A 17,389-nucleotide genomic window follows, 5' to 3' on the forward strand; every position below is an offset into this window, starting at 1 on the left:
AAAAAAAAAAAAAAAAAAAAAAAAAAAAAAAAAAAAGAGAGAGAGAGAAGAATGATTTCTTTAATCCAATGTTCATTTCTAAATCTTTTACTAGAAATAAAAAATAAAACTAAGACAACCTATCACATGCCATACAGCAAGCTTGCAGATCTATACAGAAATCCCTTGAGCTGGAGCTGACAAAGACAGATCACGGAGAAACAGTCTCCCTTGGCTACAGAAGAGAAAGAGAGAAGATTCTCAAGTGGTTTCAAGTCTGGGAATGACAGCCTATAAAGGAAAGTCTTAGGAGAAGACAGATAGGTATTTTCAAATATTTGAAGTATTGTTGTACAGAAGACATCGGGCTCACTTTACTTCAGAGGAAATAGTTGAAATACTTCTATACAAAAGACATTAGATTTTTCTATTAATACTTCAGAAGGTAGACCTACAGCTTATGGGTGGAAGTCAAAGCAAGCAGATTTCCTTTAAAAAAAAAAAAGACACTTCTAAGAATTTGAGAGCTGGAATGGGTTTCAGGCAATAGTACTGAGTCACTGAAAAAACTTTTAGAGGCTAAATGATGTCCGTCCACAAAGTTCTATAGATTACAGAATCAGATGATGTAATGGACTGGGTGATATTATAATACCTTCTTCCAGCCCTAAGATTCTATTCTCCATTCTATGGAAGAGGAGGTCTCCATCTTTTCTTTGAGTACATAATTCCCAAATCACCTATTAAAGATCTCAGGATCCTTAATTCTACATCTTATTTGATGTTTGTCTACCTACGCTAATATTAAAGCCAGCTAATCTCACTAAGCCCTCTGTCATCAAGAGCGCAGAAAGGGATCAGAAGTATCTTAACTGAGAGGGTAGATGGAGGTCCCTCAGGACAAGCTCTTCCCAGGTGTGGATACAAAGTATAAGGCTGAATTATGAGTCATCACAGGAAATCAGTTGTTCCTAATGACTATGCTGCTCCTAGTCAACAGAAACAGAAATTAATTAAACAATTTCCAGGAGGAGGCTTCAGATCTGGCTTTTATTATGTTAATGACTTATCAAAGGGGTCTGCAAATCATGATTTCTCTGGACTTTTACTTTATTTTTTCTTTGTGAATTGCGTCATACCATGTGCATCCTCGCCGTGAAAACATTGTGAGTAATCTCACCATACTGGGGAGAATTCATGTTAGTAGCTGAGCATAAATTCACCTAGAATTTATCAATCTGCTTATTCACATTAACGGAACCACATTTTACACACTGTTGTATAACTTGCCATTTTCATTTAACAATGTATTCCTAACATCTTTCCATAACAGGACATATAGACCTACAGTATAGCTTCACATCCCTGTGTTCCACCAATTCTGGAACACACCCTTTTCCACATTTTAATATCTCTGATATTAGGTGTGTCTCACATTTAACAGCCATCATAGTTTACCTGGCAGCATATTTTCCTTCCTTAGTGGAACATTTTCTTTCAATTATTTTCAAAAATAAATAATTGCTAATCTAATCATTTAAATGCCATTATAAATGATTGGATTAGCAAGCTGGGTTGTAAAAAGTATTTGTAGCAGTATGGAGTACCAGCACAAAAGTTCCTAAGGAAACGTGTCATTTTGCCACACTGCCTTTGGTTACCAGAAAAAAACATTAGTAATGCAATTAAGTCTCCAGGAACACATATCTATGCACCTTGACAGGTACATACAAAAATACACACAAACACACACACGTACTGGTGAAAGCAGATTTCTACAGAATCAAAATGCCTGTATCAATATTCATTTAAGTCCTTATAACTAGGACTTACAACTTGAAATCCAAAAAATATAGAAAAAGTTAAACTCATCAAAGTTCTCAAAAGGGAAAGGCAGAAACTATTTAGTTCAATACACAGAACATGTAAAATTTCTTAGCCAAAGATGATAAAGGTAAAACGAAAGAAAGAGGATCATTCAGAACAAATTTGTGCAGAATTAAAGTGGTTACGTAATTTGGAACTCAAGTCACCACAGAGAAATGTTTAAAGTCAATGCTCAACAGTTAAAAGTCCATTACAAACTCAGGGAGACTGCACTTCAGCTGAAAGAAAAAAAATTAAGTTTCATATTTATATAAAGCTAAGCCTTAAATCTGAATTAATGGATTAAATCTGATTAATGCATTAAAGTTGCATTTACATGATATTGTATCAAAGTCCCCATTAAATGATCATTTAATATTCAAAACAACAATCTCTCTCCCCCTCACCAACCCCAACAAAAAGAAAGAATCTCCTAATACAAATTATTTGATGATTGTGGCATCAAGAGAATGGAAAGTGGGAGGAAAGAAATGAAGAAATTTGAGATTATGGAATTTGACTGTGAAAGAAATCAATCAAAATCTTATCTAAAAATATTTGTTAGTAGCCTTATGTAAGCATATCCTTAAGTGGGTTTTTTTCCCCAAGCTTCTTAACAATAAAAATGCCTTTAAATAAAAGCAACTCCTTGCTCAAGTAAAAAGCAAATCAAAATCACTTTTTCAATTATGCATAGAGAATTTATATTTAACTTTATATCCCTTCTGGTAAAAAGAAAGGGGAAAAATGAAAAACAATGGTGAACCAAAAAAATCACTTAATATTATTAAATATGTGCATCAAGTGCATGACTACAGATGTGGACACAAAAAATAAAAACACTTTTAGAGCCAGGAAAGAAATCTGGTTTGCAAAACCCAGAAGACTATTAGTATTTATGACTTATACTTTATTATTGTGCATACACACAAATGCCTTCCCTCTCCTCACACACACAGGATGTTGTTTTCTTTTTTCCCAAGTTCCCCAATTTAATGATAAAGACATAAGCTTTGAGCTTAAAAGAAAAAATATTCTTTCATTTTGTTCTTCCATGTAAAGGCTGACAAACACACCATGGGGGAGAAACGTGTATTAATGATCCTCATGGCTTGCAAGAAAAACTCTATTAATTTCAGTCTAAACAAACACAAACAGGGACAAAACACTCTAGACATCAACCTGCTGCAGAAGCTCTCCAAAATCACAACACCCACGGTACATCTTTCAGCTCGAATGAATAAACACTTCCAGTGAAACCTCAAATGTTTTCATTTTTTGAAACATAAAAAGGAATCTATTTATTCCAACATGAATGAGACTGTACAGAGCTCTAGTACTGTTGACAGCAACACTTGTTGGGGGTATTATTAACTGGATTACAACATCTAATAACTTAAAAGAAAGACAGGGATGAATGTAGAGAGGCCTCCCCCCAGCCATTCTTTCAAGCCTCAAAAAGGAAGCTCAGACTTTGAGTCAAGTCTTAGAATGTGATAGGCAGGAGGCACCTGAACTACCCAGACACTGAAAGAACGCCCAAAATTCTGTTCAATAGGCTAATATTTCATGTGGGTTAGGATATGTAATCTAAACAGAATTAAGAAAAAAAATTAAGACGCTAAGCAAAACATAAGTAGTCCAACTTTTTATTTTAAGGACAGAGAAACTGAGGCCCACAAGGCTCAAGTTTTGCCCAACGTCATGTAATCACTAGTCATATACCTGGTTCTTAAGTCTCCTGACATTCAATACAATGCCCTGCAGCAAAGTGACACCTCAGAAACCTCAGAAGGTATGGTCTAATCTTCCATGTATAAAATGTTATTTTTAAAAGCCTTAAGGAATATCCTGAAATTGGATGAAATCTTAGATGCTGTTCTATAAATAAGGAAAGATCCTCCAATGAGCCACCTTTGGAGACTAGGTACTGAAATTTTCCATGTATCTCAGTACAGTTCATGCCAGGCATATGTATAGTCACAGGCAAAATCCTGCAACACTCTTAACTCTGTGCACTACATCAACTCTATAGAGATTATGGTAAGGTTATTTCCAGGATTCTAGGCCCGCCCTACCAATATGCAAACTATCAGCTGAATCTATAAACAAGAGTACCATCAAGGTTCCCAGATATAAAATATTTCCCCACCCAATTCCCTACCAACCCGCTTCCTCTTCCCGATCTTATTCAAAATAACTCTTGGATGACCAATGCATAAAATCTCAGAGGCAGATTTGGGAGGCAGAGGTGGTAGGATCTTTGGAGCCCAGGAGTTCAAGACCAGCCTGGGCAACACAGCAAGACACTGTTTCTACAAAAAAAAAATTTTTAATTAGCCAGGCATGGTGGTGCATGCTTGTAGTCTCACCTACTTGAGAGACTGGGGCAGAAGGATCACTTGAGCCCAGGATTTCAAGGTTGTAGTGAGCCATGATTACACCACTGCGCTCCAGCCTGGATGACAGAGTGAGACCCTGTCTCTAAAACGTAAATAAATAAATACTATAGGCTTTCGCTAACATAATACTATCTTAAAAGACAAAAAGATTAAAGCCTTCACTTGAGTAGTTTTGCTTCATCACTTTAATTACTCTGGCAATCCATCTACAGCTCAATTCTCAATATGCTATCATTTATTGGCTCTGCCAACAAGTAAACCCATATCTTTCCCAACCAAGCAATTCTTCCCTGGGGTTTCTTTTAAAAAAAATTATACCAGCAGGTTCTAATTTCCTATCCCTCCCAGAAAGGCTGCTCTGAAGTTGGGTTTAAATGTGTCTTATTAAAGTATTGTTAAAAAAAAAAAAAAAAAAGTGTTGCATGTCTGCTGAATTGTAACCAGACTGGAATATTCATCTTAAATAAAAGTTTATTAATTGAGCATTCATTACTACTCTCAGTATGAAAACTAAATAAATTATCAGAAAAAGAATTAGGCACATTAGAAAGCAGTCAGGCTGTATCACTGATCAAACAGTTCACAGCCAGGTAAGGAAGCTTACCCTAAACAGAAGCTGCAGATTTGTGCCCACTACCTGTTTCAGATCCTGGTACAGTAGGTGCTCAATAAATGAATGAAAATAAAACTCCAAGTCACTTAGATCAAGGCACAGTTGGAGCTCCATTTAATAAACGGTCAATACCATCTGACTTTCCATTTAATGTTCAACAGCATGAACTACAAGGAGGCAGCATGTATCCCAGCAATAGCTTTTGCTACAAAATGTGAGACAAAACAGCTCATGAAGAAAATAATCTTCATGGTAATCATCACAATGATGATCAACAGTCTGGGACTTTTCCTCAGTCACCAGATGAATCTTAGAATAAACTCAGAGAAAGGGTCTGGGTACACTGAAGGTGGCAGCTCCCAACAGGCCCTGTGAAGCCCTTCTCCAACCAAGACCTTCCTTCCTCTTTCATAGTATACCACTCTTCTACTTTCTCCCAAAACTATCATTTTCATGTAGGCAAACAAAGTAGTGATAAAGTCCAAACACAGAATCACTTAAGCCAAAATACTCTCCTGAGCAGCAGAAATCATCTGGTGGTGCTAAAAAATCTGTCCAAACACGTTGGATTAATTTTTTTTTTGCACATTAAGATATTTTTAGACATGAAGTTATTTATTCTCCGTGCCCAGAGAGACTTACTTTTTAATCCTTTCTCTATAAGGATGTCAAAATCTTTCAGTCCCAAGGAAAGGTATCAGACCAAAATAGCTTTAGAAGTTTTATATAATTATGAATGTTGTTACAGCTACTCTTATGCCAAGAATCATCTACACTACTTGAATTCATATCAACATATCCATGAGAGACCCAGTTAACCTTGGCATTTCTGCTGCAAAGAAAGTGTTTAGACGAACAGCACTCTCTCTGTCCCATGTTACTCACTGCTGCCTGGCCAATTCTCTCACACAAATCAGAAAAAAAAAGAATGCGGTGGGGAAAAGAGGGGGCCAAAACGTAAAAAGTCAAGTCTGCAATCCTCCTTACCCCATTTCCTACAAAAATTTGGGTTCTTCCAACAGTACATTGAAAGGAATTAAAGATGTGGACCCTAAACAGACAAACAAAAATTCATCTTGCATCAACACTCTCTTTAATTTCAAACCTGGAAATTTTTAGTAGGAATATGATGACCAAACCATATTACCTAGAAATTATAAAAGTGGAAGACACTCTGAAAAGGTTTTTTGGAAAGAGTATAAAAAGTATCATATGGGGTCCTTCTGGCCAAGGGTTCTTGCTGACAGTGCTAAAGGAATGGATCTATGGATGAAGTAGAGGGTGAGGCAACAGGGCAGACAAGGGAAATGTGATCATGCCCTCCAAATTCATAGCCTCAAAGATCCATAATGTGCCTTGGTTACTTCTTGATTCTCAGTATCTGACCATTTGTCAGCTCTGCCAGGGAGTTAGCCATATCTCAAGTTTCATGAAGCAGGGATTTTATTTTGTTCACTACTATACATACTGCCAACACTTGAACAGTATCACATGATAGACTTCCAAAAAATTATTTTTGAATTAATAAACTGCTGCAGTTCAATCATTCATGAATTTGTTGAAAGCCAGTGGCAGGTTAATTTACCAGTTAATTCCACACCAATAAGGCAAAATGCAAACTTTTCCCATAATGAGTTTGGGGGCTACTGTATCATTTAGCAATTAATCCATTGCAACAACAAAAATATACTGAGCATTTACAACATCCTGGGAATTTTTCCAGTGCTGGAAATACAGTGGTAGACAAGATACATGTTGTTCCTGCCCTCCTAGAGCTTCCATTCTAGTGATTCTCCCTGCCTGCTCTGTGGAGAAGCGACTACTAGGGTGACCTCAGGGCCTTTGCTCTGTTTTCTGTTTTCTCTAAGTAGATGTTTGTGCAGTCTGTGCTTCTCCTATTTCTTCAAGTTTCTGCTCAAAAGTCATCTCATCAGAGTAGTCTTTGGCCATTTCTATGTAAAATCAAATAGCAGCGTCCCGTCTCCTGTACACTCTAACCTGCTTATCCCTGCTTTAATGTTCTCCATAGCACTTACTATCACCTAATATATATTTATTTGCTTATAATGCAAACTCCAGAAGGGCAGGGACTTTGTTTGCTGTCGTATCCCCTGGACCCACAAAGGGTCTTGATGCATTAGTAATTATATCTAATTAGTATTAGATCTTTCAGATCATTTCCACTCAAACTAGTTATTGGTCCTGCTGAGAAAACCCTGCATTTGTAGCTATGAGACTATGTAAACCCTAACCGTATAATTTCCACTCCAGATCACTAATGGAAATGTCCATTTCCATCAGGCCCTGGATCAGTCTCCATGGAAAATATTCACTGACTCCTTCCAGGATGAAAATGACCTAGTCAACATATGGATGTGAACTCGGTGCTGCTTCCCATCATGTGTGAAACCACTCAGCTATAAAGGCTTCAATAAAACCGCTCTGTTACTGAAATATGCCAAAGCCCGCCCCGGACTCAGCCTTAAAGGTGCCAACTGGTTCCCAGTTAACCAACCCTTCCCTGTTCTTCTATTTCCACATCTGCAAAGGATGCCAGTGGATAGAATGATTTTATTCATTAATGGATGAGACAACTCAGATGAGAATACAGTTGATTTTTAAAAACCAATCCTGCATTAGTTTTCTCCACTCTGGCTTTAGGTTGTCGCACCTGCCCATTCAGTGTATTTGTTGTTATGAAGAACAGAAGAGTAAAGCACTAGTATTACCATTTTCACAACTTCACTATCAGACGGCCATCTTCTTTTGCCTTATGTCCATGAGGCATACATTTATCAAGGAAGGTTTTCTGTTTATAAAGTTAGTCGCATTGTTAGAACTAAAACTTTTGGATTCTTTGTATTCTTCCTTGTAAAACGGGCCTTTTTCTACGTTTTGTGGTTTTCCCATCGTCTTTTAGATATTTACGTTATCTTAATAATTAAAATTTTATTTTTCAATGGGGATATACTGTTTTGTTTCTTTATAAGAAAATTCAGGATTTTTTCTTTTTTAAACTCTTTTACCCTTCAACCATTATTACCCTCTTCTCAAGGAGTTCTGTTGAAATTCCTTTTTAAAATGTGTTCTCTTTGTTCTACTGAATTTCTAGATTTTTAAATTCATTGTCTGTTCCATCAATTAAAGTGGTAAGATTTTGGGCAAACTCCTTTGCAACCATGAGTTCTGTCTGCTCATCAGTCTAACTAGAATAACTTATGCTATCTGCCTTGCCTGGTGCTATGCAGGTCAAATAAGACTAAGTAGGTAGATCTGCTATTTAAGCCACTCTAGAAAGTTTCAGTCTCTGTACCTGAATGGACCCATTGCTTCCAATAAGAGAAAATTTTAACCCACTAAAAGAAGGGGGCCAATCCTATTAAAGTCACCCACACTTTGCTGAGATATGGCAAAACAGACAAAAAAAGAAAAAAATATTTACCAACAAATCCAATGCCTGCCTTCCAGTCAATTAAAAAAACAAAAAACAGAATTACAGTTCTAAATGCCCCAAACAAACAAATCCTCAGGTTGCATTAAGCAAAAACTTATCAAGCCTTCAACTACCTCTTTCCTAATCAATTCCCATTTTTCTACCCAGGGATAGAGAGTATGAAACCAAGCTTTAATCTAGGTTGAACAGCTGAAATTTGATCACGGTGGTAATAAGTACTCAGGTAAGGATCCAGATAAAATTGCACATCTCAAATCACTAAGCTTCAACTGCTGTTATTCAGTACACATGCATCCTAAAAATACTCTAGTATTTTGCTTTTTGTCCTTTTAGTAACAAAATACAGTAAATCTAAGTTATTTCTTAAATAATACACTTAATGTTCTCAAATCTAATATCAACTACTGAATGGTTTTGCTTAAATTCCTGGGTCTCAACTTTCTCATCTGTAAAACACAAATAAAAACTGCTTCCTCACTTGGTTACTGTGAGAACTAAAGACGGGAGTACACATGGATGAATGTTATAAACCCTAAAAAATATAACTGTTAGACTAGAATTCAAAGTCCTCCATGATCTCGTTCTCTCAGGAAGCAATTAATATAATCAAGTACATATAGATAATATATAGTATTATAATTATATATTATTAATCAATCATATAATATAATCATAAATTTTAAGAAAATTTATTTCACTCTCTTTAACTTTCTTCCTTTGTATTACTCTGCACATTCTATGATCCAGCCACTCTGAGCTATTTGCAAATGGGCTACATTTTGGAAAACGCCCATTATTTCCCCCTTCACTTACAAAATTTCTTTACAGTCAAGTTCAAAGACATTTCAATGTTTATGAAGTGTTCCTGTATTCCTCTCATAGGACTTAATCCCTCCTCCCTCAGAGTGCCCAGGGTGCATTTTTAATGCTTCACAATAGCATCACTTCACTCTGCCACGTACACATAAGAACTTCTTGAAGGTCCAGACTATATTCTTCATCTTAGCATTCCCTGTGATGTCAGCACATTCACTCAATTAATGCGGCATGGAAGAATGAATTTAAAAGACTGTACATTTCTAACTGCATATGTTGTTTTAAATTTCCAAAGCAATGTTGTAAATCTAGTGATAGGGATAATAAATAAAGTGAAGATCTGGAGACTTGTTCTTTGGCTTAGACATTCATATCACAACTTAAATGCTGATCGTCTTTTCTCTAAGTTTTTTGTTTAATGTTTGTTTTAACATGAAATCCTGGCTGTGACTTGAATGACTAAAGAAAAACATAACTAAGATAAAAGTATTAAAGGGGATTACAGACTTCTTTTCTGTAATCCATGAAATGTAATAAACATTCACTAGAATGGCTAAAAGAAAAAAGAAAAGAACAAGTACAGATGTGGAGCAACTAGAACTCTCATACACTGCTGGAAGAAGCGTAAATGGGCACAACCATTTTGGAAAACTGTCTGGGGGAATCAATGGAAGCTAAACATAAATTAACTCTGGGACCCAGCAATTCTACTCCTTGGTATATACTCAGTAAAAATACGGACGTATGTTCACCAAAAGTTGTATATGAGAATATTCAAAGCAGCATTAATCATAAAAATTCCCAACAGAAAAAAAACAAATCTTTGTCAATAGAAAAGATAGATAAATTTTGGCATATTAACACAATGCAATTCTAACAGCAATAAGAATAAACAAACTAAAAATCACACATCAAAATATGAGTGACTCTCACAGACCTAAAGCATCTACATGAGCCCATTTACATAAGTTACAAAAACAAGCATACCTAATCCGATGGTGTTACAAATCAGGATGGAAATTACCCATTACAGGCAGGGACAGGGACTGGGGGCTATATTAAAGGGACTTTGGAGGAGCTAGTAATAATCTGTTTCTTGTTCTGGATGCTAGTTGCACAGGTTATTTGTTTTCTGAAAACTCATTAGTTTATACATGGATGCTTTCTATACTTTTCTGCAGGCATTTTATGCTTTAACAAAAATGTTCCTAAAATAAATCAACAGGCCAAACTTCCAAAAGAAAATATATTCCTTTTAAAACACCTTTCATGAATAAATGTTTTTCTAAATGCTGACGTGATTACCAGCCACTTGTAAAATCCAATTGACTTGCACTAGTTTGACCAAAGAGCCTACCACTGAAAAGAGAACTTGGACCAAAAAATTTTCTGTTCCCGAAACAATGCATGAGTCACAAACGGTATTCACATTTTTTGATTAAGAATAAAGTGAGGTGACCAAAGGAGATCAGCTACTAAGAGCAGGCAAAGATTTCAGAGAAAGATAACAGTATTTCCTTAAAATGGTACCAAAATAGCTACTACTCTTAAATGAACCTTCTGTTGAACCACCAAGAAAAAAAATGATTATTTATTCCAGGGCAGATATATGCATCAGCACCCAGCTTCCCTCCCAACATTATTTTAAAACATTGCACAACAGACGAAGAGAGCATGAGAGTAGCACAGGAGGAGTAATTAATGGCAACTGCAGGTGTCTGAATAGAGGGAAACTAAGGGAAATGAAACACAGATCCTTCCACCTCATTAGTCTTCTAAAAATATTCTCAAAATACAAAGGCATACCCCACCTGTGTGGTACATAAATGAATGAGAAATCTAATCAAAACGGTTTTTATGAATCTTGACCACAACCCACATACAAATACTTCGGAAATTAAAAATAGGAAAAGAAATTGATGGTGCTAAGCTACACAAGCAGAGCAGAAATAAATGCAGAAGCTAGACAACACAAAATCAATATATAGTATATTCAATTATCTGTGCTAATGGAGGCAGATTTTTAAAAATCTTTCCTATTGTGCTGTGAAATATAGAACTGGTACTCTGAGATGGAGAACAGCCCCAAACATTTACTCTCTTCTGAACCTAGCATTTATTCATTTTTAATTTGATCCCAACAGGACTCAAGAGGAAAGAAAAAGAAAAGGATGTGAAGTCTAGGTGACCACCAGTGGCCAGGGGTGATTTCACAGTCAACTTTAAACTTTCTGTTGTAAAAGGAGACATGAAAAGATGATTAACTGAATTTCACAAATAATCCATCACAGTTCATGTTGGTCAATGGACAAAACTGGCTTTGCACAGAAATATCACCAAGTACACAGTCCTTCCAAAAGAAATAAGAAAAAAGATAGGCTGCTATCAAGGTTTTAATTACACCCCTCAATCTTTCCTTGCCTACCTTTGGGTGGGCAGCAAAATTTGCAGAAAGCAGGTAGCAACAAGGAAAACCAGCAAAGGATCTGAATAATTAAACTTTGAAATAATTTTTTAAACCTGGGACAATTCTTTGTTTGTACATGATTTTTTTTTTAATTATTCTTCCCCTTATAGAGGGAAGATTAGAATTAGCCACTAACAATCTGAACTAAGAATGGCATGAAGGGAAAAAGGAAGATATATTATTTCCAGCAACAGCAAAGCAGATTTATTAAAGACATTTTATTAAATGTCTTTAATAAAAATGGCCTTTTGGCTGACCATTAAGCCAAAGCCAATCATAAACTATCTAATACTGACATGGTTAGTATTAGACCAACATCTGACCAGGTTCAGAGAAGAGAGACTCCTCATGATCCAGCCAAGTCTAGCTGAAATTAACCTTGAAATTAACAAAAGACATTTACATTCTGACCATAGCAAATTAACAAAATTTGCATTTGCTGAGGTCCTGCTATGGTCTGAATGTTTATGTCCCCCCAAAATCTATATGTTGAGATCTTCATCCCTAAGGTGATGATATTCAGAAGTGGGGCCTTTGAGAGGTGATTTGAGAATGGAGTCCTCCAGCATGGCATTAGCACTCTCACAAAAAAACCTCCCAGAGAGCTGCCTTGCCCCATCCACCATTTAGAGGACATATCTCGAAGGTGTCATCTATGAGAACACAGGCCCTTACCAGACACCAAATCTGCCGATGCCTTGATAATGGACTTCCCAGCCTCCAGAACAGAAAGAAACAAATTTCTATTGTTTATAAACTTCTTTGTTGCTGGTATTGTATTATAGCAGTCTGAACAAACTAAGACAGGGGCCCAACAAATACTGGCAGTCAGCACAGTGCATTAAACAAGGAGCTCTCTCTAGAAGGGCTCAAAAGTCCATACAGTAAATGAATATAATTTGGTAAAGGCCTAGATAAACAAATGCATGGATAACATTGAGCTGTCCATTTACTCATTCATCAAGCATTTACCCTCAGTGTTAACAACATAAAAAAAAACAAAAAAAACAAAAACAAACAAAAAAAAAACAGACATCCATTATTTTGCTCTTCCCAGCCAACTCCTAATTTTGGTACCAGAACATCAACCTTTCTATGGTTTAATGAAAAGACATTCAGTGGCTCACACCTGTAATCCCAGCACTACAGGAGGCCAAGGTGGGTGAATCCCCTGAGGTCAGGAGTTCAAGACCAGCCTGGCCAACATGGTGAAATCCCATCTCTACTAATACAAAAATTAGCTGGCATGGTGGCACACACCTGTAATCTCAGCTACCTGGGAGGCTAAGGCAGGAGAATTGTTTGAACCGGGGAGGCAAAGCTTGCAGTGAGCTGAGACATTGCCATTGCACTCTAGCCTGGGCGACAAGGGCGAAATTCTGCCTCCAATAAATAAATAAATATAAATAAATACACACTTGGCCCATGCCTGGCCAGTGACAGCCCTGACAACTTTGGCCCCAGCAACCAGTTCAGGGTTGGGCACATGACCCAGGCAGGAATAACCAGAGCCAAGAAGCATCTGTAGAACTAAGAGTTGCTGGGCATATAGGAAACAAGCCTGTGGCTGCTAAGAAACACACAGAGAAAGCGTGCCTGAGCAGGAAGTCACATGAAAACAGGCTAAGACATGGCAAGAAACAGGGCTTTAATGGCATGACTTGAGCCCTACCTAGGTCCAGCCGTGCCTAAAGCTAGCCCTACTCTTGGACGTTTTAGCAACATAAGCCAAAAAATTTTATTTTACATTGTCCTTATGCTGGATGAGTTACTGTCATGCAAACAAATGCCCCAATACAGCACTATTGCTGAATTCTTTTAAAACTCTTTACAGGAATAATTCTTCAGCCAGGGTGCCTACCCTCAATTTATAATAAAGAGTTTTCAAATATTTTTGAAAGGGAACATTCTGAGAAATGAATACGAAATAAGATTGTCCCTTATTCCCTGCATCTTCAGAACCTTTTGATGACTGAATTATTTCCACTCACAAAGGAAAATAAGCTTCTTGGCATAACTGATTTTTCACACCCAATCCTAATACCAGGTTGTTTGGGCTTTTAGAACACCAAAAAGCTGTCTGCTCAGATCTATTTTTGTGGATGTCAGGTGTTCACAGGGTAAAGTGAAATCTGAGGGGTTTGTTGCTTGAATTCACTTCTTTCTTGAATTCATCCTCCCTCATGCAAAGGAAGAGAACCCAAAGAAAGGGGTGTTGGATTTTACAAGCTTCTCTTCTGCCCACTTCCCCACAACACAGAGGCCAGTCATGTGGTCAAACCACAGCCACAAAGTGCTGATGTCTGCAGTGCCACTCTGTGGGTCTGTAATGTGTTCACCATGACAAAACTCCATTTCAACCAGGCAACACAGACTCACCACAGCAGCCCTCACAAAGAATCCAGCCAGCCCACTTTCCCCTTTTTGCAGATATCTGCCCTGGGCAGACAGTAGCACAACCCGCTGAGCGCACATCTGACTGCCTATGTACAAGGAGCTTGGCGAGGTGGGAGTACAGTGAAGCAGGCCCTGAGCAGTGGAATTTGCCAGCATGGAGTGGCAGAAAAGGGACAGGACTAAAAGTTCAGAAGACCTGATCCTAGCCTGAGATCTGCTACCAAAGAGGCATAGCCTTAGATAACCATTTCACCTTTCAAGGTGTCTATTTTCTTATAACATGTGAGGAGTGGAAATGGATCAGTGTTTATCACCGGCGGTAGTAAACCATGTAGTGGGTGATGAAATCAATTTAGTGGATCAAGACCAACATCACCCACACACACAAAAAAAGATTCTAGACCAGGGACAGGGAATATACAAGATGAGCCTGAGTACCCTGTAGTGCCAGAAAGTAAGGACATTCTAAAAAAACATCCACAATGATGGACTTATGTCAAAGGGAACAGGAGCCAACTGAAATAGCTCCTAATAGCTAAAGCTGGAAGAACTTGAACAACAAAATAGAGTACTACTGGATTATAATTCAACGTATACAATAAATATCACAACGTATACAATAAATAGATTCACACTGATTTAAAAATACAGATTGAATAAATAAATAAATAAATGCAAGCGAAGAAACGAATATAACTCTCAGAAGAATGTCGAATAATGTATGTAGCTACACAACCCTCAAGGACGTGCAGCGTAACTCCCCAGTCCTTAAGTATGAGCTGTGCCTAATAACTTACTTCCAAAGAGTATCGTACGGAGAGGGAAAGAAAAAATAACGTTAGGGTGGAGAAACCTGACAAACACTACCTCAGCCAGATGAGCAAGGTCAACATGGACAAACTATAAATCACGCTGATAACATATATTCTTGACATGATGTGATGAGAATGGCATTTTACCTCTGTGATCTTCTTCCCCAAAATTGATAACCTCAGTCCAATACGAGAAAATCATCAGACAAATCCCAATGGAGATCGTACTCTACAAAATATTTTACCACTGCTCCTCGAAGCTCTTGAGGTCATCAAACACAAGGAAGGCCTGAGAAACTATTACAGCCAAGAGAAATCTTGAGGAGACATGGCAATTAACATAACGTAGAACCCCAGATGGACTCTTGGAATGGCAAAAAGACTCTCAGGAAAAGCTAAGGAAATCTGAATAAAGTATAGACTTTGGTTAATAATACTGCAACAGTACTGGTTTATTAATTGTCACAAATGTATCATAGTAAGATATTGACAATGGGGAAACCACTTGGGGCATATGCAAATTTTTTTTTTTTGAGACAAGAGTCTCGTCTGTCTCTATGCACCAGGCTGGAGTGTAGCGATGCGATCTCGGCTCACTGCAACCTCCGCCTCCCGGGTTCAAGCAATTCTCCTGCCTCAGCATCCCAAGTAGCTGGGACTACAAGTGCACACCACCACACCCAGCTAATTTTTGTATTTTTTAGTAGAGACAGGGTTTCACCATGTTGGCCAGAATGGTCTCGATCTCTTGACCTCGTGATCCGCCCACCTTGGCCTTCCAAAGTGCTGAGATTACAGGCGTGAGCCACAGCGCCCGACCGGGAATTCTTTGTACTATCTTCACATCTTTTCTCTACCTGTAAAACTATTCTAAGCTCAATTTTGTGTTGGGGGCTGTGATTAAAACAAGTAAAGTTGGACAAACTTTGAGCATTACACAACCAGATGATCTAACCTTTTAACTAGCTTTAAAGGCAACGCTTTGGGTAGTATTTTTAATAAGCATGGTGTAATAATTATTTATTGTTTTTCTTTTCATTTGTAATTGATACTACTGGGCACAAAAGTGCATGAGTTCAGAAGTAGAGTTAGGGAGTTATGGAAACCATTCATTTATTCAACAATAAGTATGTGTTCTGTATTATGTCATCAAAAAATATTTATTGTGAATGCATGAGAGAAAGGATTCTACATCTCCCTTTGTTTTATCTAAAAATCATTTGAAAAAAAATGTAGTATTTTTCAAGGAAGCAAAGGTAATATAGAAGAAGCAATAAATCTACAGTAAGAAAATCCAGATACAAGTATGAGCTCAACCATGCTTGCCCCTACAGTAAGTCAGTCACCTATCTTCAGTCTGATTTTCCTTAATCTCCCAACAAGGTTAATACCTGCCCTGACTACCTCACAGGCTTATTTTGTGTGAGAAGCAACACACGTTAAAGTGCTTTACAAATGTGGAAATGTTATATAAAATAAGGGGGTTAGGAAAAACTAATGATAACCAGAATTCTCTGGTTCTTCTCTGAATCAGAATGGACTGCAGACTGGTTAAGACTCGGTCTTTTGTCTACTGAACCAATGCCTGGATTTGCTAAGAGGTCTGTGAAGCAGGGTCAGTATCTCCTAATAACTTGTTAGAGTTACAGAATCTCAGGTCCCACTACAAACCCACTAAATCAGAAACTGTGGGGGTGGGCCCTGCAATCTGCTTTATTAATTAATTAATTTGTTTGTTTTTATAGAGACTAAGTCTCGTTATTCTGATCAAGCTGGTTTTGAACTCCTAGCCTCAAGCGATCCTCCCACCTCGGCCTCCCAAAGTATTGGGATTGTAGGTGTGAGCCGCTGAGACTGACTCAAATCTGTGTTTTACCAGTCCCTCCAGGACACTCTGACACGCTGAGGTTTAGAACCATTGCCCTCAAGAGTGTGTCCCATTCATTCGGCTCCCTGCCCAGCTGGAATGTTGCCTCGCCCTTGTTTCCTCCTTCACATCCATTGACACCTGGCTAAGTCTCACACAAGTCCTCTGAGAGAGAGAAGGAAAAACGGTACTGCTCACAAGGATGTGGGAGGTCCATGACTTGCTAAATCTCAGTCTGAATTAACTAGCTACAGCAAGACCCAGGGATCTCGCTTCCTACAACATGGGTATTTTCCCCAGACTGGGAGGTTCTTAGCCACGAAGGGAAATCTAGCACCTGTGGAGACCACATACTGCACATTTTACAAAAGGAACCAAAATTCCCACATCTTGTCCTTCTGGTCCTTACCATCTGTCAGACAAAGGTGTCTTATTTGTGGGTCAGAAAAGGCAGTCATCTAATACAAAATCTATCTACACCTATCTACACACACCCAGGAAAATAAGACCTCTGGATGCCACAAATAAGAGAGGTTTCCAGGCCCTTACTTAAGAAACAAATGAAGCAGAACTCAAAGTAACAAACAAGCTGGAATGTTATTTTGACCCACAGGATCAAAGACTAGAAAAACAAGAATTACAAGTCAGAAGTATGATGAACGGGCAGGTTTGCATGAAGAAGGCCAGGCAGTCCTTTTTCTGAGCCATGTTTAGGC

General features: G+C 37.9%; 1 protein-coding gene across 4 annotated transcripts in view; it reads right to left on the reverse strand.

Moving 5' to 3' along the window:
* OSBPL3 (oxysterol binding protein like 3) overlaps positions 1–17,389 on the reverse strand; it is a 191,208-nt gene that overhangs the window by 158,960 nt on the left and 14,859 nt on the right. The window lies entirely within an intron of this gene.

This window comes from Cebus imitator, unplaced genomic scaffold (assembly GCF_001604975.1).
Source record: "Cebus imitator isolate Cc_AM_T3 unplaced genomic scaffold, Cebus_imitator-1.0 Scaffold45, whole genome shotgun sequence".
In the NCBI taxonomy this organism is placed as follows: domain Eukaryota; kingdom Metazoa; phylum Chordata; class Mammalia; order Primates; family Cebidae; genus Cebus; species Cebus imitator.